Below are 24,211 nucleotides of genomic sequence, written 5' to 3' on the forward strand. Positions count from 1 at the left end.
TTGTGATGATTGAAGCTGGGCCGATGATGGGAAGCATTTGGTACAGTGTTAGGTGATGACAACATTATCACAGTACTGCTGGTGTTTGTGGATTTATAAACGCTTTTCTTCTCATCAAGAATGCTACCCTCTCTACCTTCTTCCTCATATCTTCATGACTGTTTTCTAAGCTCTGTTTTCCTGTTGAGGCTGATGATTCTCAGGAAGACAGTCCATACCTGTTTTCTTCCCTTTCTCTTTTGCTATAAATTACTGATCTATGCTCTCGGCTTTCATGTTAATAAGGGACCCTGAGCACCTATCTCATCAAGATCTAGGCTTCAGCCGATTGTGCGTAGTAGGGGTCAGAAGTATGGGTTCTGCTTAGAATTATATAGATGGGCTACAGAGACTCAGCCTCAGTTTCCCCATGTCTTCCAGGCTACGTCTCCCTTGTCTAAGCTGTCTATAAAAGCCGGACGTTGGTATTTTTGTTATTGCTTTATTGGTTGTTGCTGCTCTTCACCTTTCCCAACTATTTTATTTTTTAGTGTCAGGGCATAATGCAAGATTTCTTACTGCTTACCCCCAGGCATGCCTCCAGAGCCCCATCGCCTTTAATGCATGCATGGGGTGACTAACCACGCACTGTTTAAAGGAACCTTTTCAAGGCCAGAATGGAAACCAAGCTTTGAGAGAATTGCCACTTGGACATAAATGTTCATAGCAACACTGTTCAAAATAGCCCCAAAGTGGAAGCAATTAGCCTTTCAGCTAATAAGTGTATACATAAAATGTGGTATTGCCACACAATAGAATATTATTCATACTTATGTGATTCATAAAGCAGGATAGAATGCTGACATCTGCATTCACTCGGGTGAAGCTCAAAAACGCAGCAAGCAAAAGGAACCCGTCACAAAAGGTCGTGTGAGGGATTGTATTTATGTGATACGTCTAGAATATGTAAGTCAAAGGGACAAAAAATACACAATGGTGGCCAGAGCTGTGGCCAGGTGGGAGGGGACAGAAGGGGCTGCCTAGGGGGACAGAGGTTCCTTTGGTATAGTGGGAATGTCTTGGAACTAGATAGAAGTAACGGTTGTCCCACATAATGGATACACTAATGACACCAAATTGTACTCTTGAAAACGGTTAATTTGATGTTATGTGAATTTTACCTCAATAAAAAAAAATTAAGCTTTGAGTGCCAAGGACTCCAGAGACTGAATGTTCCATGCTTTGAGACACAGAATAGGCAAGGCACTTTATTGCCACGTAATGAATAGCTCTTCATGAGGCACTTTCCCCTCATTTTTCTCTCCCATTGGCTCCACAGGTGCTGACATCGTTTTCGTTTGCTAAATAGGTCTGAATGGCGAATGATTGCTAGCACATTGTGTGACTGTTGTCCAATATTCTTCTACTTGTTAATTTGCCAGAATGCTCAAAGAATTAAGCTGCTCATCTCACAGGCGGGGATACTGGTCATGGGGATCGGCAATTGTGACATCCAGTCTCACCGTTTCCCTTCGGCCGATTGTGTGATCTTAACTCAAATACAACTTGCCCGGCATCATTGTCTTCACCCATGGTCCTTGAGCCTTACAACATTATTTCCCCAGGCGAGTACAATAGAATTTTGAAATAACAGCCCCAGTGGCTCCTGTCTCTCTCTGTGTCCCCCTTCCCCTGCCACAGGGCTGTCTTTCTCTTTTGGAGGCTTTTTAGCCCTTAGCTCTGAGCTGGCCTTGTCACAGAGGCAATGTTCTCTATGAATTTCAGGGTCCTAGACTTCAGCAAACCTATGGATCCTGTGCTCAAGTTCTCATGCCCAAGACTTGCCTGCTGGAGCTGGGGTACACAGGGGAAAAGTGAAGCATACCAGCCAACAGCCAGCACCTATTGCCAGAGTCAGGGCCATCTTGGAGCTCTGTGGCCAACCCACCCTTGGCAACATACAGACAGAGGGACGGTGTTGTCGGTTGTTTTTTACTCTTTTGTCTTAGTTCTTTGGCTCTTTTGGTGGCCGCCACTCAGCTCCCAAATAAATCACACACAGAGGCTTATTATTACTTATAAATGCCCAGCCTTAGCTTGGCTTGTTTCTACCCAGCTTTCCTTAACCTAAATTCTTCCATCTACCTTTTGCCTTTGAGCTTTTTCCTTTTCTTACTTATGTATATCTTAATTTCACTCTTACTCCGTGGCTGGACATGTGGCTGGCTGGCTGCGTGGCTGGCTGGCTGTGGCTGGCCCCTAGCATCCCCCTCTCCTTGTTCTCTTGCTCTTTCTTTTTCTCCTCCCACATTTCTCCTTCTATTTATTCTCTCTGCCTGCCAGCCCCGCCTATCCTTTCTCCTGCCTCGCTCTTAGCCATTCAGCTCTTTATTGGACCATCTGGTATTTTAGACAGGCGCAGTAACACAGCTTCACAGAGTTAAACAAATGCAACATAAACAAATGCAACACATCTTTGTATCATTAAACAAATGTTCCACAGCATAAACAAATGTAACGTATCTTAAAATAATATTCTACTACAGGACAGATCTGGGAAAGAGTAACAGGAACACTGCTTAGCCCTGATACGTAACTGGAGTAACTAACTCTATTTCTGGTACTCCCCTGCTCTGTCTTGTCATATCTCTCTTTTCACCCAAAGACAGAGGAAGATGTATAAAAGTGACCGATAATCCACCACTTGGAAGAAGTAGATTTGCTCATGGCTTCCCTTTCTACATATTGGTCAAGCAGAAAAGGCACTGTGTGGGGGAGGAAGGTGCAGTGGGGCGGAGCACCAGCAGAGGGGATGACCCCAGCCTTTGGAACAATAGTGCCCCTAGTGGAGAGGAGGGTTCTCCCTTATAGTTTTGGCTCCCACTAGCTGATGGATGCTCCCATATGGCAACACCATTGAAGCAGGGGTATGAAAGGAGGGAAGAAAAAGAAAGAAGATGGAGAGGATGAGAGAGAAGAAAACAGGACTTCTACACTCTCTCAATAGCTGTTCCCTCTCTCTCGCTGCTAGAGCTGGAACTAGGTGTATCTCAGGGGCTTTTGTGGTCTGTGCCCTGGCGCTCATTTCTAGAAAACTGAGACAAGCCTGGAGTTTATGGGAAGAGGAGAAAAAGGACTCAGTGCACTTCCAGTTTGGTTGTATTTTGAATTCGGAATGCCCCCCACTTTTGCTTGCTACTATATAATTTTTAGAATCCCAAAGCAGGTATTCCATGGATCACATCAGGTTTGACAGGTGGGTTCAGTGAGAACAAGGAGGATGTGGACTTCTGGCTTAACCCAGGTTAGACACTTTCGAAAAACTGTTTCTAGATACTCTGGTTAGTGAGGATAAGGGAGAGGAGAGAAAGGCAAGAGCAGAAACAGCTGCATTGGGCCAACTTGATCTCTTCTGACACAGGCCTTGAGGTACCCAGGGACCTCGCTTTGTAAGTGATGACTGGCTGATAGCTACAAACATTGCCACCAAAGAAAAGAGTCTGAAGAGGAGAGAAGCTGGGAGGGTGGGAGAGAAAAGCATGTTTCTTTTATCATCTCAACTGGTGTTCAAGATTGTAGGTGAGGGGTCGTGCTTGACTTGTGACAGGTTTTGTTTTTACCAGTTAAAAAAGAAATCATCTTTGAGCTGTTGATTTCTTCTTCGTGAGCTGAGGTTGTTTCTCAGACGTGATGGGAATGTTCTCTCTGGGAAAGTGCTCTTCCTACGTGGGAACTTAGCTGTCAGAGTTAACTCATTCCTTGGTATCTACGAGCCATGTTGACATTGCTATCTACTCTTAATTCTGGTTTCAGCTTCTGAAGATGACTCCCCCAACGCCTCATCTCACTAATAACTGCATTGTGAAAGTCTCAGGAATCCTGTGGCTCAGTCATTGTCTTTCTTCATCTCGTTGACAACAATGAAGATATTGGACCACAAAATGCAACCCTCCTTCCTGCTTGCCCTGAAATAGGTTTATCTGCCAGTGAAATAAAATAAGCATCCATCTGTTGGGGTTTATGAAGGTGATAATTAATCACATGGATGATAATTAATTACATCCCTTTCCCCCTTTGAATCCAAACCAATTTGGAAGTAGACAAAAATGTCAGCTAGAAAGCACAGTATCTGTTGTATTGTGTTTCTATTTGGAGAATGGTGCTCAGACCCACAGCCAAAGAAAACTTCCTAGTCCTTCCTCCCCCAAACTAAAACTTAACACTCAGTTGCATCCCAAACAATTGTTCTCCAGGAGGATACTAAAGAAACATCCCTTCTATAGGAGATCAAGGGTGCACCTTTAAATCAGTGAGGGCAGGCTAGCCCATCAATGGGCTGTGTTCAGCCCCATTTCCCAGTGTCCCGAGTATGAGTCACTCCTCTGATGGGGGGAAAAAGAAGAAAGGCAAATGGCCACTCTTTCACTCCCCTCTGAAAATGAAAGTAGCACGCTGTCCTCAATCCCTTTTGTGACAGATAAAACAGAGTAGTCACTCTGACTCCAAACCCATCACAACTCAGAATTGTTTTTAGGCCTGTCTCCTTGTATCAAAGTGAAGACCATTCTACAGTAACTCCAGTGAGTCTGTAGAGTGTGGCACCTTTCCACTACCCTCTCCTATTTTCACCTAAAAGGGCAGCAACACTGGTCCCTTAAAGGGCACAGGTTTAGAGTGACCAGTGGTTTTTATTTCTACAGAAACTTAACGCAGGCAAGTCCCAAGCTGAGCGCTTTCCACACTGTTTCCTTTAACCTTCTTGACAGTTTTTTTATGAAATAAATGCTAATATTATTGCCCTTTCAGAGATGAGAGAATTACGGCCTCGAAAGGCTAATAGTTTCCTGATTTTATGCAAATAGCAATGAAAAGGCCAAATTAAGACCTAGTTAGTCTGTCTGCCGAGCACACGCACAATCCCAAAAGCCATTGCCATGGCAGGGTTGGCTGAAAGTACTAAAGGAGACTGTATCCCTAGGAATAGTAATAAGATGAAAGCCTGCTGGTCACTCAAATGGTCCCCCCAATACATTAGGGAGCACTACACAATGGTTGTGTTTATGAGTGCCAGAGCCTGAGTGCTCCTGAAACTCCACCTGCCTTGGGAGTGTCTTGTGTTTGTCCTGTGAGGTCTTGGGCAGATTGTCTGTGTCTCTGGCTTTCGTCTCCTGGTCTGTGAGAGCAGCATGGTGATAAGACCCATCCTTCCTTCCTAGAGTCTTTACCAGTTTGAGAGAATTCCGTGAGTTTGAGGTGCCCAGTGGATGGCCCCAAATGTGAACTCAGTATGCATTAGCAAATACTGTTGCCTTTCTTCTCTTGGGGAACGGTGCTGTCGTTTCTATCTCTGCTCTAATTTCAGATCTTTCTAATCTTAATTTTTTTCCCATTCTGCCTCCTTCATGCAGTTTTAATGAAAACCCCTTCTTGGCCAGAGCACTGCTGGCTGAGAGCTCTATTTGGAAGGCATCCAGGAAACTGACCCTGCTGGGGCCTACCCCATCTCCCTTCCTTGGAGCTTCTGTTAATTGCCATCTGGCTATTTTTAGTTTCTTCAAGTGTGTGCTGGGTGCAAGCAGGAAGGTCCATCCTGCTGTGGGAGTGGGCTTGTGTGAGCTGTGGGGCTTTCATTTGGAAATGTTTTGACACTGCATTTGTCAGGGCACCCACCGGTTGCTGGAAACTTGTGAGAGTAAGCAGGAGCTGGGGGCTTATTTTATTTTATTTTTTTAACCAGCATTCTCACGGAGGAGAGAACCCCCCCATTGCTGCACAGCTTAGCGCATCCAAATGTGAGGTTGGCACAGGCGGAAGGAATTTAGAGATTTGAGGCTTACCAGAAAGCATACATAACAAACATGCAAAGCAACCTACTTAGGCTGTCAGCTGATGTGCAGATTGGCAGTGGCTGTTCTTTGGCTCCTCTCATGGGAATTTTATTTGGTGTAGGATTAGCATCTCAGTTGGGTCAAAAATCCTCACTTAGGTCTATTCCCAGTCCTACCCTGAAACTCTCTTCTCCTTTTAAAACACCACACACCAGGCACTAACGCGGTATGCCAATGAGGCTGACCTTACTCATGTCCAGGACTGGAGGATGCAGCCTAGGTCTGCCCCATGGTTCTGTCTGTCAGTACTTGTTTCTGTCTGGCGCTTCTAACCCTGAGCGTTGTTGCTAACCCAGTGACAGCAGACTCCTTCTTCAGAACCACGTCAGGAAAGGGCTCACAGGTCCTGCTAGCAGCTTTCTATTTCCCATCTCATCCCATCCTTGGTTGTTACCATGATGCTGGGCTGCCAGCGTCAAAAACCAACTCTGTTAATTGAAGGAAAACAAAATAGTCCTAAAAAGAAACATCCGATAACTTGAAGGCTGCATAACCAGAATGCTTTGGAAACCCCTGCTGCAGGGTCTATCTCAGGAAGACGCAGTGCAACCAGAGACTCTAGCCCTACAGGGCAGTCACTCTACTCCTGATTTCTGTCCTTAGAACCTCCCCTGTGCAGCTCTGGAATTTGGAGGTGGCTATAACCTCACGAGTAAACTTGACACAGTCCCTTCACACTCTGAGCTCTGGCCCTTGCTCCACTCCTCTCCCATGCAAGGTGTCTCTTAACTGCAGATCCTCCATCAGGCCTGTGCTTTAGCTACAGGCATGTAGGAAGGGAACCTCTGACGGGCTGATGCTGTCCTGTGGCATGGGGGTGGGGATTCCCTACACAGAAAAAGGGGTTCAGGTTCTCCGAAACACAAAAGGACAGCAGATACTCTCTCCTGTGTGACAAACGAAAGCATTCAGATCGTTAGGTGCCTAGTATAAATGAAGGAACCAGGGCTGCAGAAATGAGGCTCACTTGCTTCAGAGTAACCCCAAGTGACATGAGCAATGGGCAGACTTGGTTCTGTCTGTAGGTAAGCCTCCCTGCAGGATGATTTGGAAACCACAGAAAACCATTCTTTATGTCTAGGATAATAAGGACTGATAAGCTGGTGTTCTGATTGTTTAGTATGTGATCTTTTGAACTGTATTGTGGGTAAAGTATTATTGCCTGAAGTTTTCCGGGGAGATGTGAACAAATGTTGACTGAGCCTAGATGGTACCAATAAGAAAATAAGACAATAATTACACCAAGGTGCAAATTGGAGGACCAATAATTTTATTGGGCTTATGGCTGAGGTGTTACCTACAGAAGTGTGGGTGACTCCAAAGCGGTGATCCACGAAAGCATCTCTCTCCAGCATAAGTGGGGACTTCCCCATAGCTACAGAGTTGGAGTCCCTATCCGCGTTAAGCTTCCCTTCTCTAGATACTCAAGAACCTCCCCAGAACACATGCACCTGGGGCAGAATTACATATAGATGGCAGGGATGCATAAGAGACAGTAGCTGAGGTCTAGACCAATGACCCTCCAAGTTTAACAGTCCTTTTAGAACACCTGTGTGGGAGAGGATGGCTGTTACGCTCAGAGAACATTGTTCTGTAAAGGGTGTGAAGATGAAAACCAGTCTTTCTGAGCAGGCACGTGTGTAGGGCTGTTTCTTATTTCTATAGCTTGTGCTTTGAAAGCTGGCAGAGTTTCCCAGGGTTGCCATAACAAATTACTACAAACGGGGTAGCACAGTACAGAAGAAACACACTGTGCACAATTCTGGAGCTGGGACTCCAGAATCAGGATGCCTGCAAGGCCAAGCTCACTCTGGAGGCTGTAGGGGAGGATTTTCCCTTGCCTCTTCACATCTTCTGTAGAGGTTGCTGACAACGGCCGCTCTTAGGCACATCACTCCAACCTGTGCCTGAGCTTGCCTCTGTCCCTAGGTGCCTGTGTGCAAGTTTCTCTCTTCCCACAGTGGCACCAGTCACACTGTATTGAAGTCCCAACTGAACCCAACAGGACCACATCTTAATTCGATGCTAGCTGCATGAATTTTATTTACAAGTAAGCTCACATTCAAGGTTCTAGACAGATACAAATCTTTGAGGAATCTTCAGAAAAGTTAAACTGTACATCATCTCTGTAACACCCCTGCATTAAGTCTCTGAAATAGAAATGAAGAGAAAGAGGGAGAAAATGGGTGTGGGTTTTTACTGATCTCTGTGGTCCCTTAAATCCAAAAGAAAACTCCATATGGATTTTCTGATTGTAGGTGTAGAGCAGAGGGTACATTTGCAGGTTCTGCACTTGGGCAGATTCTGGTGCTGAAACAGAGAGTAGAGAAAGATGCCAGAGTCCACAAAAGGAAAGACTTTAATATGGAAGCAACAGCCTTCAAAGATAGCTAGGAAGAATTGTGAATAAGCCTGGGTCTCAGCCTGGGTGTTAAGGTAAGTAGAAAAAAGAAGCTGGGGGCTGGCGGGCACACTGCAATAGGGGGACTTTTAGTTAACATATCTACACTCATAGCCCTTCTTTGCTCCCTTTGACATGGTGACAAATTCACCTAATTATTGGTGAAATTATTAAGGCCACTCCACGTAGTTAAAAGGGAGGTTTATTTTGTGGGGTAACTTACAAGTGAAGGGATAGTTTACAGGGTCTGGGAAAGGTGTGGCACAGTCAGGCGGTGTTCCATGGAGAACTCTGCTCGATCTACCTCCAGCGTCCAGGGTCCAGGAACCAAGAGAGCCTGCACATCCAGATCCTGGGTCTTCAGCGTCCTCTCTCAGCCCTGCCTTGTAGGCGTGACCATTACCAAAGCCTCAATAGGGGTTGGAGCTTCCAGGTCGAAGCTGGAATGGCTACCTACTACACCTAATCTTTCTTCAGTTAATTTTAAATTGAGACAAGAGTATGACTACATAGTGACTCTGAGAACTTAGCAGTGACTGTGTGGAGAGTCTTAGCACATCTCCAGCGTGCTGCACACAGAACTGGGGAACTACCATCAGAGATCACTGTAACTTCAAAGAGCCTATACAGGCTGTGAGGCAGGATAGACTCGGCTGTGCTACTTTAGCAATCTACCCCTACATCCCAATAGTGCACACCACCAGGGCCTTCCTTCTCACTCACATAACCTGTCCATTATGCTTTGAATAGGGACCATCTTTGTTCCAGCCTTCATGTGAAGCATCACTAATTCCTATTGACAGTCCTACTTCTCAGTTCTCTTACCTAGAAGTAGCCAGTGTTACTTCTTACCATGTCAATGGGCCATTAGAAGTCATATGATCACTCTGAATTTCAAAAAGGCAGGGGAATACATGTGTGCACAAGAAAAAACAGGAATGTGTGGCCAATGACACTAATGGTTATCACCTCAGGTGTCACTTTGCAAGCTCATCCAAATGGGACAAGTTTGCTAAGATAGTATTCTTAAGTCCCTACTGTTCATTGGAGGTAAATTATAAAGGGAAGGGGATACTGAATAATTAATATTTCCATTAAATAGTCCTATTGGATTAAATTCTGCCTGGTGGCTGAATGAGCAAGGTCTGTTTGAAAGTTGCTGCTGTTGCATTTCTAAACCTTGAACTCTGTCCACGGCATTGCTGTAAATGGCCAATTTGGGCCAACTACTGACTTGCTAAATGTTAATATAGAATACCGCACAACAGCAACTTCCATTGCCCATGCCTTCATGTTAATATCTGCTGCCTAAGATGCAAAAGTAAGCAAATAGAGATGTAAGACCACTAAAAGACAATCAAACTAAAGTCACCTAACAAGGTCTTCAAAGACCTAAATTAGGACCCCTCTGCCCAGCACTGAACCAGAAGCTGAGCTCTGATGAACTTGGACCATCCACTCGAAGCCTCTTTTCACTTGATTTCCAAAATCTGAACTATGAACACAATTACCTTCAAGCAGTGACTTGCATTTAGAACTGAAAAATTCCAGGAACCTGGAACAGACAGAATCATAGGAAACTATTAACAAACACGATGTTGTTCTTATTGCTCAGTGGCAGAGGGAATCTCACTCCATCTGGGGAAGGAAAATGAGGATGATTTCTTCATTAGTTATCATCCCATATTAGTCAGTGTGAGCCTCCCCTAATACAGCCGTTAATGCTCTTCAACTCTGTGAGTGTACCGTGTGAGTGCCAAGTGGGCACTATAGAGCTTGTCCTGCCTCTGAATCAACAACATGAATGAGGTGCACACTGATTCATGATGCTTGCTCAGAACCTGTGTGAGGCACTAGGAGAGGCCTTGGCAGCAGGCTTCTCAGGTAGGCATTGTTAGAGCAGCAGCAGCAGCAATGGAACCCAGCTCCAGGTTTCAAAAGTCAATGCAAGTAATTCCTAGGACCCCTCCAGTGAAACTGCAAGGCATGTGCCCTGCTATGTAAAACAAGAGTGAATTAGAATCATCAGTGATGAGTCAGGTCAAGCTTTCTCTTCTTTCCAGTCTCCAAATTCTTTCTTTCCACTAGCTCAGCATTTCTGAAACGGTATCATTTCCCTCATCATGCATACCCGTATTAGTTATTACTCATATCATTCCTGGAATAATTTAAATGTTTCCCAACTACTTTTTCTCCTTGTACCAATAAAGATTGCATTCCCAGAGGAGAGTAATTCCCAGTCAAACTGGCTGAAACAGTTCTAAGACAGGGTGACCCCATAGCACTTTTCATTTGTGTCTGGTTCTACCAGGTTGTTGCTGTTGAACAGTCTTACTATAGCCCAGGCCAACCTCAAACTCAGGATCTTCCTGGCTGTATCCACTGCCATACCTGGCTCCATGATGTTTTAATCCAGATGCATCATGTTCAAATATTAACCATGCCCAGGAAATAAAAGACATATATTTTTTTTTTTATGTTTTAGGAAGGAGGGAATCTTTCCCAGCAATCCCTCCTAGAAGGTTCATTAACACACTTCGGGCTCATTAACACATTTCTATCTCCCAAGCTTAAGCCCATCATTAGGAGGAAAAGAGAAGGTACCTGTTTGCCCTAGACCAGTAAGAGCCGACTTGCTGGAACCAGCAAGGTTACCCATGTGGAGGGGGATATAGTAAACCGGAAGTTCTTACTGAAAGAGGGAAGGTGAGGTGGCTGGTGTTGTTAGGAATTCATTGTCTGCTACTCATCTCTGGCCCTGATCCATGTCATGCTGAGATGGGATGCTGCTGATAGGCAGCTATGATGTCATTCTGTTGATGACTCAGTGGTAGTCCTGCTTTGCATAGGGATCATGACCAAGGCTCTAACATTTTCTGTGCTTTTGCTTGTTCAAGTCTCAGCCATGTTCCCCTAATGCTTCTGCCTCTGATATCTCCTGCTCCTGAGGTATCACTGGCTTCCAGCTCTGTTATTCTTAAGTGCCTTGTGCATACTTCCCAAGAGTCCTACCTAGCTCTGCATTCAGTTTGTACAACCTTGTCTTATTTTATACTGTTCACTCTTGTGGCGGTTTGAATGAGAATGGCCCCCCAATAGGCTCATATATTTGCATGCTCAGTCGCCAGTTATTGACTGTTTGGAAAAGATTAGGAGGTGTGGCCTTGTTGGAGTAGGTGTGGCCTTGTTGAAGGAGGTGTGTCGCTGGGGGTGGGCTTTAAGGTTTCAAATGCTCACACCAGGCCCAGTGTCTCTCACTCTCTCTATGCCTACTGTCTGTGGACCAGGCTGTAAAGCTCTCAGCTACTACTCCAGCACCAAGCCTGCTTACATGCTGCTATGCCATGATGATGAAAGACCAACCCTCAGAAACTGTAAGCAAATCCCTAATTAAATGCCTCCCTTTATAAGTTGCCTTGGCCATGGTGTCTTTTCACAGCAATAGAACAGTAATGAAGACAACTCTCCGGGTCATTTCAGTGAAGTCTTTCCCCTGACACAGGAGACTTCCCTCCTTCCTGCTCTGTGCCTTTTGTCATTCTGCCAGTGCCACTTCAGCACACTGCTGTATTCTTCTCTAACAGGCCTCTTCCTGAATGCGTCTTTCCTTCTGCCAAACAGCCATGCTGGATCCTCTTCACACTCCCAGCACCTCCAAGTGCCTGGAGCAATGGGCAACAAGACACACTTAATAGATGTCTGACAAAGGAATCGGTGCTTGAGGTTTGGGGCCAAGTGATAGTGTCAGAATCTATTCCTGTCTTCTGAAGAGGGGCTAGCCATAAGAAGATAAGGTAAAAGTGGCCAATAGACTTTGTAGATTCCCAAGTCGTAGAGAGTTGTGAAATAATAGGTAAAAGGGTAGATAACATATAAGAGATACATTTATCCATCCCCTGCTGGAAGACTAGGGGAATGAAATGCAGGTACTCATAAAAATTAATTCTCCATTATTTAAACACGGGCAGCCCTCGGGGTGAAAGGAAGTTTCACTGCACAGCAGATACAGAATTCTGTCTTATGAGGAGCTGTTGTGGCAGAATTCTGCCATAATGAAAGTGCTAATTATCCGAACAAGACTTAAGTCCGAGCCGCAAAGGCTGTGAAAGGAATCTTCCGCCACCCTTGAGACGCTTAGTTAGAGGTGTGATTGACAGCAGAAGCTGGTGCAGTTTCCTCATTCTGTTACTGCCTAGGAGCTGCTCAGCCACAACCTGCCAGGCCACAGTTAGCCTACCAGCAGGGTCGGGTGTGGGCTCTGGAGCTATGCGGCTATCAGTGTTGACAAAGCATATGCAAGAGCCTGGGCCAGGTCTAACTTTGGGCTGCCTGGTAGAGGAGGGAAAGACAGTTAGAATAAGCAATGGCTGCTAGGAGTTATGGCTGGAGGAGTTCACGGGTGGGTAGGGGACACAGTTTAGGAATATAAAGTATGCAGTCGTGGCAGTTGGGGTATTGCAGTTCTGAGCCTTTTTTAAGGTGTGTAAACAAGGAAAGAGAAAGGAATAATAACAAGCTTCATGTGAGGAATTAGTTATGGGATAATAAGGACCCTGACATGTAAAGGCAATTTATGAGTAGCTGGGGCCAAACATAAGGCCAACAGTGTGGTAAAGAGGTACAAAGGATGACTTAGAATTGAAAGGGAAGAGACTGGCTAAGAGCTTAAGGTTAGAGTTAGTTGATTAAACAATCTCAACTCTGCTATTCATCAAGTCCGTGACTGACCTCTTCTGATCATCAGTGTCTGTACCTATAACACAGTGGAAATGACAGCACTATATTATCGTGTCCTCAGCACCAGTAAAGAAGGCAATGTTTACAAACTGCAAGGCAGACATAGCCGGTGACAACTACACATATTTGATAGTTATTTTTACTCTTTTATTCTGCATAGTTTGGTTTTATACATTCATAATACTTTGGCTATTACCTTTTTAATTTAAACCTAAGAAAAAAATGTATATTTAATATTATGTTGTTCATGTCCAAACATTTCACGGGATTTTTTTTTTCTGGATGAAGAAATCAAAAGAAAATTCTAAAAATAAATCAATAAAATAAACAAACTTTATTTACCAATAAATTCACAGGACATTTGGCCGATGTTACATGGACGAATTGTTGACTTTTCCTTATTGGCTTTGCAGACGTTTCATAACACTTTCTTATGCTATGTGAAAAAAAATTGACCATGTCTACAGTTACTGCCTGGGTATCTAGTAGGCAGATGAGAATGAACTTCCTCTCTAGAAGGACAGGGGACACAAGAGCCAACTGGATCATAAAGTCATAATAACATGTCAGTGGCAAAAGAAAGGCATCTTTTAGAGAATTTTTAAAGTCACCAGATTAGGGTCTCAAGAGATATCTCAGTTGTTAAGGGTACATACTGCTCTTGTTGAGGACCGAAGTTCAGTTTCTAGCACCCAAGACCCACAGTTGCCTGAAACTTCAGCTCTAAGGGATTTAATGCCTTATTCTGGACTCCACAGAAGGAACTTGAAGCAGATGGTCACATTCATCCACAGTCAAGAGCAGAGAACAACGAGTTAATGCATATATGTTAGTGATTAGATTTGCTACAATAAATAATTTACTACTTAGGGAATGGTGCCATCCATTGTGGATGGATCTTCTCATTCCAGTGTAATCAAGAAAATTCCCTACAAGGTAACCAGTCTTAATTATCCTTCACTGAAACTCCTTTCCTAGGTATTCTAAATGGTGTCAAGTTGACAGTTAAAACTAACCATAACACTAAGCAATTAACCACTCATCAGTGAAAATGATAACAATTATGAGTGTTACAAAGGAAAAGTATGAGAAGGTGAAAACAAGAAAGCATATAACAGGAGAATTCAGCCCAGGAAGGGGAAAAAGGCCAGGTAGAGATGCCTGTGATCTGAGGAATGAGTTGGTAGATCATCAAGGATCCTCAAAAAAATTACAGCACACCCAATAGGAATATTTCAGATAAGTGGCCATTTCCAAAGATATGAGATAATTCGGGAAACCAAGTAACTAACAAGAGATGTGAAGCCTTCAGCACTAGCAAGGGTGGCCTTGGCATTGGTCTAAAGATGATTACCTAGAAACCCAAGGGAATGTTAGTGGCTGTGTAGTCTGGGTCAAGAATTCCTTCATTGTCTTCAAAACCAAAAAACAATGACAAAAAAAAGGAAGTAGATTCAATAATCGACCCTTTCCTAATATCTCTCTCCCTGCCCCCACCTATTTTTGTTTTGTTTTGTTTTTGTTTTTTGTTTTTGGAAAAGATCCATGAATCTAACCTTAGCAGCCTTGAAATTGTTCTGAATGCAGAAATCTGAGGAAACTACAACAGAGGTACTCTAAGAAGTTGGATCACCTGGGGCATCTGTTTTCATTGTTGTATGGTTCCCTTGTTCTAAAAACACACAAACTTTCTTTATGTCTATAGCCAGGATTTTCAGGGGTTTCCTCCCACCCCCTCATTAAACCTGATCTTCTTGTGGAAACAAAAGCATAGCCTCTTTCCCAAAGCAATACATTTTCTGACTTCCATTTTAAAGTTAAGGCATCTCTAAAGTATCTAGGCTGGTTTAATTCAGCAGTCCCTTCCACAGTCCAGTGTCTTTCAGGAGCTGTTGTTCTCTGTTCATTAGCATTCAAAAAATTCAAAATCAACAAAAAATCATATAGAATCCAGACTCTCTGTGTATTTTCCCATCTTTACATGGTTTATCTTTTTGTTGTTGTTGCTGTTGTTGTTTTGTTTTGTTTTTCAAGACAGGGTTTCTCTGTGTCATTTTGGAGCCTGTCCTGGATCACGCTCTGTAGACCAGGCTGGACTTGAGCTCACAGAGATCTGCCTGGCTCTGCCTCCTAAGTGCTGGGATTAAAGACATGCACCACTGCCACCCAGCTCATGGCTTATATCTTTTTATATTGTTTTATTCTCTCTTTAAAAAGTTATCTTATTGTTTATAAACTATTTTCATAACTATCTTACCAATTTTCTTTTCTTTTTTTAAACCTACACACAACTTTTAAACACACTGTAACCTGTTTAGAGGTTTTTTTTTTTTTTTTTTCTGTCTGGATCTGTCTTTACTGAGCATCTGTAGCATTCTTTGATCACATGAGACAAATCTTAAACTGCTATGTCAGCCACCATGTGGCTTACCTTAGCACGTGGCACTGGTACATGGTGCTGATTGCCGTTTCCAGCCAAAGGCAGTGGCTGGTAGCTGTGTCTCTGTATGCCACTGATCCTACCAGAGAGACTGTGGTCACCAGGCAGCCATATCTGATTCCATGTTCCATACTTTTTTTTCTTCTTTTTTTAAGCTGACTCAGGTCTTATGTGGATATACATGGCCCCACATTGAGCACCATATGTAGATGGATTTTTCTTTGGGCTGATAGCTCTCAAAAAAATGACATGGACAGTTATTATTAGTTATGAAAGCTTGCTTGGCCTTAGCTTAGGCTTGTCCCACTAGCTCTTATAACTTAAATTAACTCATTTATTCTAATATATGTTCTGTTGTATGCCTCTTTACCTCATCTCTCCATACTGCTCATGCTGCTTTCTCCATGTCTGACTAGTGACTCCACCTTTCTTCCTGTCTGACTCCTTTGTCCCCAGAAGTCCTACCTAACCTCTCCCTGCCTGGCTATTGGCCATTCAGCTCTTTTTTAAACCAATAACAGTGACATATCTTCACCCAGTGTAAAGGAATATTCTGCAACACTTTGCTTAGCCAATCCCAAACAAAGTCAGATGGCCAGGTAGCCCACTGGTACAGTCCATGAAAACCAGACTCCTGGTGGACAGCAGAATAAAGGGGGGTGAGGACAAGTCTAAGGACAAAATAGAAAATGTCCAGCAAAATAACCACTGTATAAGTGGAAAAGAAAAGGGCTGTAGAACAACACCACAAAGTGGGGAACATGCCAAGGAAGGAAGCAGCACATTCCCTCCCGAGAGGCTTTCTTGTCATTGGGCTCTGATTGGGATCAGCCAGGTAAAATGACAACAGGGGGTCAGGGATGAGGATGTGGAAAATGGCCCCTCGCTGTGACAGAAGAGTGACCATGCCCGTAGTTAAAGACGAATAATGGAGGGCTCAGCTGTTAAGAGCCCTGACTGCTCCTCCAGAGGACCAGGGTTCAATACCCAGAACTCACATGGCAGCTCATAGCCTTCTGTAATTCCAGGATCCAACACATTCCTACAGTCATACATATAGGCAAAATATCAATAAAATCAATAATAATGATGATGATGATGATGATGATAAACACTTTTGCTCTTTCAGAGGACCTGGGTTTGATTCCCAGCTCTACATGGCAGTTCACAACTGTCTGTAATTCCAGTCCCAGGGTATCTGGCACTTGCTCTAGTTTCTGCAGGCCCCAGTCAGGCACGTGGTGCAGAGATATACATGCAGGCAAAACATTCATACACATAAAATAAAATAGTTTAATTTAATTTAAAATAAGAAGGGCAGAGATCATGAAGGAAAAAATGAGTGGAAAGGAGAGAAAAGGTTTGTGAAGTGGCTTAGAAGTCAAGATACAAGAAACAGGTGAGATTCAGAAGACAATGGATGTTAGTGAAACCGCTCATGATAAAGATCTTAGATCAGGAGAAAGTATCCTGAGCTTGTCCTCTTGTGGTGACTTCTGATGTAGGGGTATCCACAAAGTCATCATGGCTGATGTAAATCATAGGCCTTTTCCAGACATAGCTTAGCTGATGTTGGAATTAAGAGATTACCATTTTTGGGTCTTCCCCCTTCATTTATTTAGTCACTAGATATTTATTAATGGTTTTTAGATTTTCTACTGTGCTGGTCAGAGGCTGAGACATAAATGATATGACCTGTATTGGGGGAGAATGTGGGTTAAGCAGGAGGGATAAGCATGCATGAAAGGCTTGCAGTAGCCTATGATGTGTGCATCACATGTGTCCTATGCAGAAAGCTGAGCATCAAGAGAATGAGAACCTTGTTTAGACTGGGTGAGAAAGTCAAGGAACACATCCCGAAGCTACTTCTTGAAGAATGAGTTCCCCAGGTAGAAAATTGAGCAGAGGAATGCCACCAAAGTGAAATAATTGATCATTGTTTTCCAATTACTAAAAAAATAAGCCATCCTTATGTCTCAATCATTTGTCATACATTATATTCTTGTCCATCCCATCTCCAGTACCTTCTGGGTAGTCAACCCAGAAACACATATTCTTTTCATCATGAATAATTGGTTTCAATATTGCTGGATAAGGAGCAGAAAGCAATGATGATCACAACTTGTAGGTTCCTTTTCTAGTTTCCTGGATTCTACAGGTTAAACACACAAATCTAAGGCTTTGATGATAGGATCTACATGTGAGTGGGAACATGCCTTATTTATCTTTCTACGTCTGGGTTACTTCATTATCATCCAATCTTAATTTGGAACTATCATAAATCAAAGATGTATTTAATACACCTAACCTATCCAAGTCACACTACGCTGAGGCAACGTCATGTGACTGGGAGCTGCAGCTCACCTTAAATGCTCAATGGTCCATGGTAGTATACTATTACATATCACTAGTGCAGAGAACATTCAGACTTCAGAATTGGTAGTAGAGTTTCTGCTGAAAATGTATCATTCCCATAGCTCTATAATCTCAGAAATTCTTCAATGGACCCACCATAAACTAGAGAGTGCTTGTGTTGGAAGCATATGCTGGACCCTTAACCTGCAGTGACTCATCACATCCCCTAATATACTCTTGGCAGAAGTGGCCCTGCGCATGTACAGGTACAAGAGTATGAGAATGCTGTCCTGGTGAGGCAGCTGCTTCTGAACAACTCTATGCTGAGAAGACATGAACATTTGGTTTGACTGTTAGCTGCCACTGACTTGGAGAATTGCACAAGATATAGCAAGAACCAGGAAAGGGATGGAATTCTTGAAGAGGGCAAAGAGGGAAGAATACAAGAGGCTAAAGAGATTGCTTGATAGCTTAGCAGAGCAGAAACAGCCCAAGGTGACCTTCTCCTCCTTCTCCAGATATGTGAAGCCATCAGAGGTGAAATATGATTGGAAACACATCTCCTCTGCCCTTTTCTTTCATCTTTTGCCACACAAGAAGGGAACCACTAGAGCTGGGGAGATGGTTCAGCAGCTGAGAGTGTTTGCTGCTCTTACAGAGACCCTAAGTTTTGTCCCCAGCACCCATATTGGTGGCTCACAACTGCCTGTAACTCCAGCTCTAAGGGATATGATGCCCTCTTCTGGCCTCCACAGGCACCCACATTCACACACACACACACACACACACACACACACACACACACACACACTAATAAAAATAAATCTTAAAATAGAGCCACAGCACTATGAAGAGCTAGTCACTGAATTCTCAACCAAGTTCTCTGACTCACTTGCCGTATAACACACTGGGAGAGATTCATCTTTGTTTTCTGTAAGATGGATACAACACTGTGTGCTCTCTGTCTTAAGGAGACTCCAAGACCAGAAAGAGCCTACGGGAACATCCTTTGGAGCTCTAAACGTCCCTGGAGACATGAAAAGATTTTCTTGCTTTCTGTTGCTTCTGCCAGGGCATCAAAATATAATTTAACATCTGCCAATGTCCTCAAATATAACCAACTCTGTGAAATTCTACCAATGGTAGAATAACAAATGAGCTCAATATAATTTTCTGTGAGAACAAAGAGATATAATTAGAGGACACTGTGGCTTCCTGAGGTGCTATGAGGGAAAGTGGAATGGAAGTGTCTGTGTTCCTGTCCTCTTTGGCACTCTTGCAGATCCCATCTGGAAAGTGCTCAGCCAGAAGGTCTCCAGAGTCTAAGTATTGCCTTTGCCTGTTCCTGTTTCACCATAGATTTTTCTGCCTGGCCCCATGGCCCTGTTTCTAAAGTTGCTTGACTTAGGTACATTAGGCAACATGTTCTGCATTTCTTTACCCTCATTTCCTTGTCACATAACTAAAAATCCCCTTGTTTACTTTTAAAATACACACACAGGCAGGAAGCTGGAGGAATTACCTGGACCATGCTGGCAAATGATCAGACTAGTTCCCAAAACCTATGCTCCTTTTTGAAACAGCCAGATAACTGAAGGTATTTTGACTCAACTTACTGAGAAAGTTGCTTTAGTCTGTGTGGCAGTTTCTATTGATTGATGACTTGACAGGAGCTAGAATCACCTTGGAGACAAATCTCTGGGTGGGTCTGGGAGAAATTTTCTTGATTGGCTTAATTGATAGGCAAAGATTCAACCTACATGTGCATAACACCATTTCACCAGCTGGGGCGGATGACAGCGCACATAAAATGTAAAAGCAAGCTGAGTATCGATCTTTCTCCCGGCTGCAGACACAATGTGACCAGCCGCCTCATGCCCCTGCTTGATCAAGCCTTCCCCACCAGAATGAACCGTATCCTGTAAGTGAGAGCCGAAATGAACCTTCCTTTCCTCAAGTGGCCTTTGTCAGACATTTTGTCACAGCAACAAGAAAGATAACAAATACAGTTCGTAATTTTTGTGATCAGGGGCTGTTAATGGACCATCCTACCAAGTGGACCGATTTGGCAAAAGCTTTTCTTTGTAAAGTACTCCCTCCCCCCATTTCTTCCTCTCCATTTTCTTTCCAGGTCTTGTTTCCATCTCTCTTTTGAAAGCTAGACATTTCTTTACTTTCGTCCAGATGATCAAGAAAATTAGAAAATGCTGTTCTATGTTGTGCTTTTTGACATCTCAAGAAATTAGACGAAGAACTGTGTGGATGGGTTTCTAGGGCATCTGGCGGCAGGGCATCCATTATAGCCAGGTACAAGTGCCATTCTTTCTTGAGAACTTCAACTCTTAGGTGAGCTGAAGAGGGTTCTACAGAGTCTTGTAATTATGGTGCCTCTCTCTCTCTCTTTGTAGACATGGATTTTTCTCTCCACCTGAGTGGCCCCTCAGCTTCTGAAATGGCAGCCATGCCTGCTCTCAAAATGGACCATGCCAAGTAGATGATGCTTTTGCCCAGGAAGAAGTAGGAGAAGAGAACATTGGTATTTCTGCAAGTATAGACAGCCTGACAGCCAATTTTGGAGTCTGGGTGACATTTCAAATTGGTAATGCTCCTAATTACTCAAGCCCTAGGAAACCATATGGAATGCAGCCACCACTCTAGAATTAATACAAGTGAGCACGCTGAACCCATTACTGACAGCATGTTCTCCTGGAGTCATGGCACTGTGTCTGTGTCAGCACAGCGTGATATTGTGGTTAGTATGAGTGTGGTGCGTGCGCAGACACACACACACACACACACACACCAACTTAAATGTCTGATTCAAAGCTAAATCCCAAAGAGACTAAGAATGAAAGTCACTAAAGGAACAGAAGTTAAAGTAATTTGAAATTTCAGTGAGCAAACCATGAAGCTTAAGCTTCAGTACTTCTGGGGAGGGGAACTCAGCATCCGTGGTCCACTCTTTTCCTCTTAATACACAGGCCCAATTGTAGGCCCCTTGGCCCAGAGAAGGATGCTTTTTCTTACATGAACTCCAGGTCTAAATGCAGGGACTAGAGGAAAATTTGTAGCAGTTCTCTAACTTAAGGCTTGCCCTCCTTCCACAGGAACTTACCCAACCTTGTGGAGTGAGCCTGGTTCAGAAACACATGCCTTGCTTTTGGGATTCTCTAAGATTTTCCCATCATGCACTACTTGATATCTGTAATTCCTCAGAGTGTTGGAGAGGATTTGCATTTGCTCATGCTGTTGATGTGGGAAGACAAACTCCTCCTCTTCCTGGCCCTGAGTATTCCTGAAAGCAACCCTTGTTGCAAAGAGTTTGACATCAGAGCAGTGAGAATTTGAGGAGAACAGGAGAAGTACCAGTGTTTTATACATTGTTACACTATCTAGCCCACACAGTCAGTCAACCTAGAGTGTGGCTGTTACTGATCTCATTTAATTTTAGTCTCATTAAAAACAAATCTATGAGATTCCTAACTCCACCAAGGTAGAATCATAACCAAGAATCAGTACCAGTCAGTACTTTAATAAGTCTGAACTCTGTGATTAAAGCTGGCCTTGAGCCAAGAGCCAAGCACCTGTTTGTATTTCACCCCTTGTATGTTTTTCCCCCTTCTAGGTTATTCTAGATGTTAGTAATGGATTGAGAATGCTGTCCTTTCTTTCTTTCTTTCTTTCTTTCTTTCTTTCTTTCTTTCTTTCTTTCTTTCTTTCTTTCTTTCTTTCTTTCTTTCTTTCTTTCGTGTTCTCTCTCTCTCTCTCTCTCTCTCTCTCTCTCTCTCTCTCTCTCTCTTTCTGTATTTGCCATGAAGGCTGGAGCTAGGAAGGTTTAGGCTTTTCTCTCTCCCTCCCTGTTCCTCAGTCACTTCCCAAATTATTGACTCAGAGGCTTAATATTACTTATAAATGCTTGGCCAATGGCTCAGACTTATTACTAGCTAGATCTTACACTTAAATTAATCCATATTTCTTATCTATGCTTTGCCACGTGGTTCATGGCTTGTTACCTCATTTTCTATATGTCTTGCTTCCTTGGCAGCTGGCTGGCATGTCTGTCCCAACTCTACCCTTCTTCATCTCCATCCTCGAATGATTGTACCACCTAACCTTATCTTGCCTTGCCATTGGCCAAACAGCTATATTATCAACCAATGAGAGAAACGCATATTCACAGCATACAGAAGGACCACCCCACTACAAAGGTTGACACAATGGAAGCTAGCAGAGTAGCACAGTACGCTGAGGTGTGTGGTTGTGTTTAAAGGCAGATTGTAACTGGCCTTTTTGTATACTTTAGGGTGTGACCTTCTGCTAGGTTATTTAAAATACTAAATATTTTTAGGTTGTACCTTTTCTCTTTTTTTCCCATTGGAATGTTGCTACACTAGAGCCCAACCTCCTTGTAGTGGTTGATAGAAAACAATTATTCTTTAAATTTTAATTTTTAATTTGATTTAAAAATCAAAATAGAGCATGGCTTCTCCCTTCCCATCTGCCACAGTGTGGGACAGGGGATCAGTATGTGCTTATCTTTAATGGCCCCCAGGTGAAGAATCAGCTCTCACTGGATCTATCCTTCTATCCTCTGAAACGCTATCCTGACTATAGCTGCATCATTCGCTCTTAATCTCACTGTTGCATTTTCAATGGGTGATGGCAATGGGAGTGCAGTTGCAGGAAGAGAAGGTATCTAAGCCTGGAGGAACATAATCTGATTTGAGGCTCTGGATAGAGAACAGAGTGATGCTTTGTTTTAAATAGCTCACTATTGCTAGGGAATGTGTACAAATATCAGGGGAAAAAATCAGAGTGGGGAGTCAGGCCATAAAGGCTTTCGGTAACATTTGAGCATAATGAGGACCCAGTCGCAGCTTCAGAGATAGGTGCAAATATATGATTAGGGGGTAGGTCTGTCATTCACTCATGAAGGAGGACTATGTTTTAATGAGGGACAGGATGATGGACAGGGAAGCTTGGCCGCTGCTTCATGTGAGCATAATGAAACTTACCTCCATTTCTGGACTACTGGGAACTTCGAGAAATCATTAGTTTGGGAATGAGTGAATAATCTGACAGGATCAGAAGGGCAGTGGATGAGTAAGCGTGGCCCAGTTGGAAGAAAGGCTGCTGCGTCACCCAGCTGCAAGGCGGTTGCCCTTGCCTTTCTTCCTGCAATGTGTCCTCAAGAAAATGTCTTCAGTCATGGCTCCATCACCACTTCCTAAAAGGTGCTTTATTAAATACTGGCTATCTGCAAAAGAATATTTATACAATAGATATAGTGTATGTATAGTAAGTAATACATCACCCACTTTAAGAAATTAGCCATGGCTAGCCATAGTAGTGTGTGCCTTTAATTCCAGCAGAGGCCAGCAGATCTCTGGGTGTTTGATGCCAGCATGATCTACATAGTGAGCTCCATGCCATCCAAAGCTATTTGGATGAGACTCCATCTCAAAAATAAAATAAGATAAAAATCAACCATTAGTATTTCCTTTAAAAGCCTATGTACCTCACCCTGCTTACATCAGCTTCCTGACCTGAACTACCTTGAATTTTTATTTAGAATTCTCTTGTTTGGTGTAATTTTACCACATGTTTCTAGTCCTTAAAGCAAATCATTTATGAATGTTCCATAAATTAAGCCATGGATCAACTAGATTTGCTTTTTTCACCCAATGAACCTTAAGGATCATCTTTATTGATATCATTGTTGATTTAATGTTCATTTTAAACCTTGTTTCTTGTTTAAATTTCCAGTTGTTGTTTATATATTGCACATGTTGCATAGCATCTCCTTGTCTGGCATGCCTCAAGCTGATGGTTTCCCACACTGTTGGAAGTGTGCATTGCATCTTTGCTGGAGTTTCGTGGGCATATATCTAGGAATACAATTGTTGGCTATTAGGGCGTGTAGGTCTTTCAACTTTGCTATATGATGTCATTTTTCCCCAGTTTATGTATATCACATTGTACTCTCCAGAAATGTGTGAGCATATCATTGCTTTATACCTTTGTTGCGCTTGAGTTCTGTGAAACTTAGTCATTTCTACCAGCCTGGCACTTATAACATACTACTTAAGGCTTGAATTTGCATTTCCACTTACTGATGACTAAGCTGCTTGGCCTTTGTGCTCTATCCTCTGCAAAGTGCCTGTTCACAGATTTTGCCAATTTTTCATGTGAATCAATTCTAATTCATCTGTGGGAACGAGTTTCGTGGCCTCTGTGTTAACTTCCATGAGCTATAACCTCTTTGGCAAATGTCTTCTCCCAGTTTGTACTTGACAGTCACTCCTTCCTGATGGTCTTGTCTGCAAAAACATAAGAGAGGAAACTTGTGTAGAGAGAGTTTTATGCATAAAACACCCCTCCGCTTGGCTCTTAAGATGTGTCCCCAAGGAT

The sequence above is a fragment of the Peromyscus eremicus genome, chromosome 1 (genome assembly GCF_949786415.1).
Source record: "Peromyscus eremicus chromosome 1, PerEre_H2_v1, whole genome shotgun sequence".
Lineage (NCBI taxonomy): Eukaryota > Metazoa > Chordata > Mammalia > Rodentia > Cricetidae > Peromyscus > Peromyscus eremicus.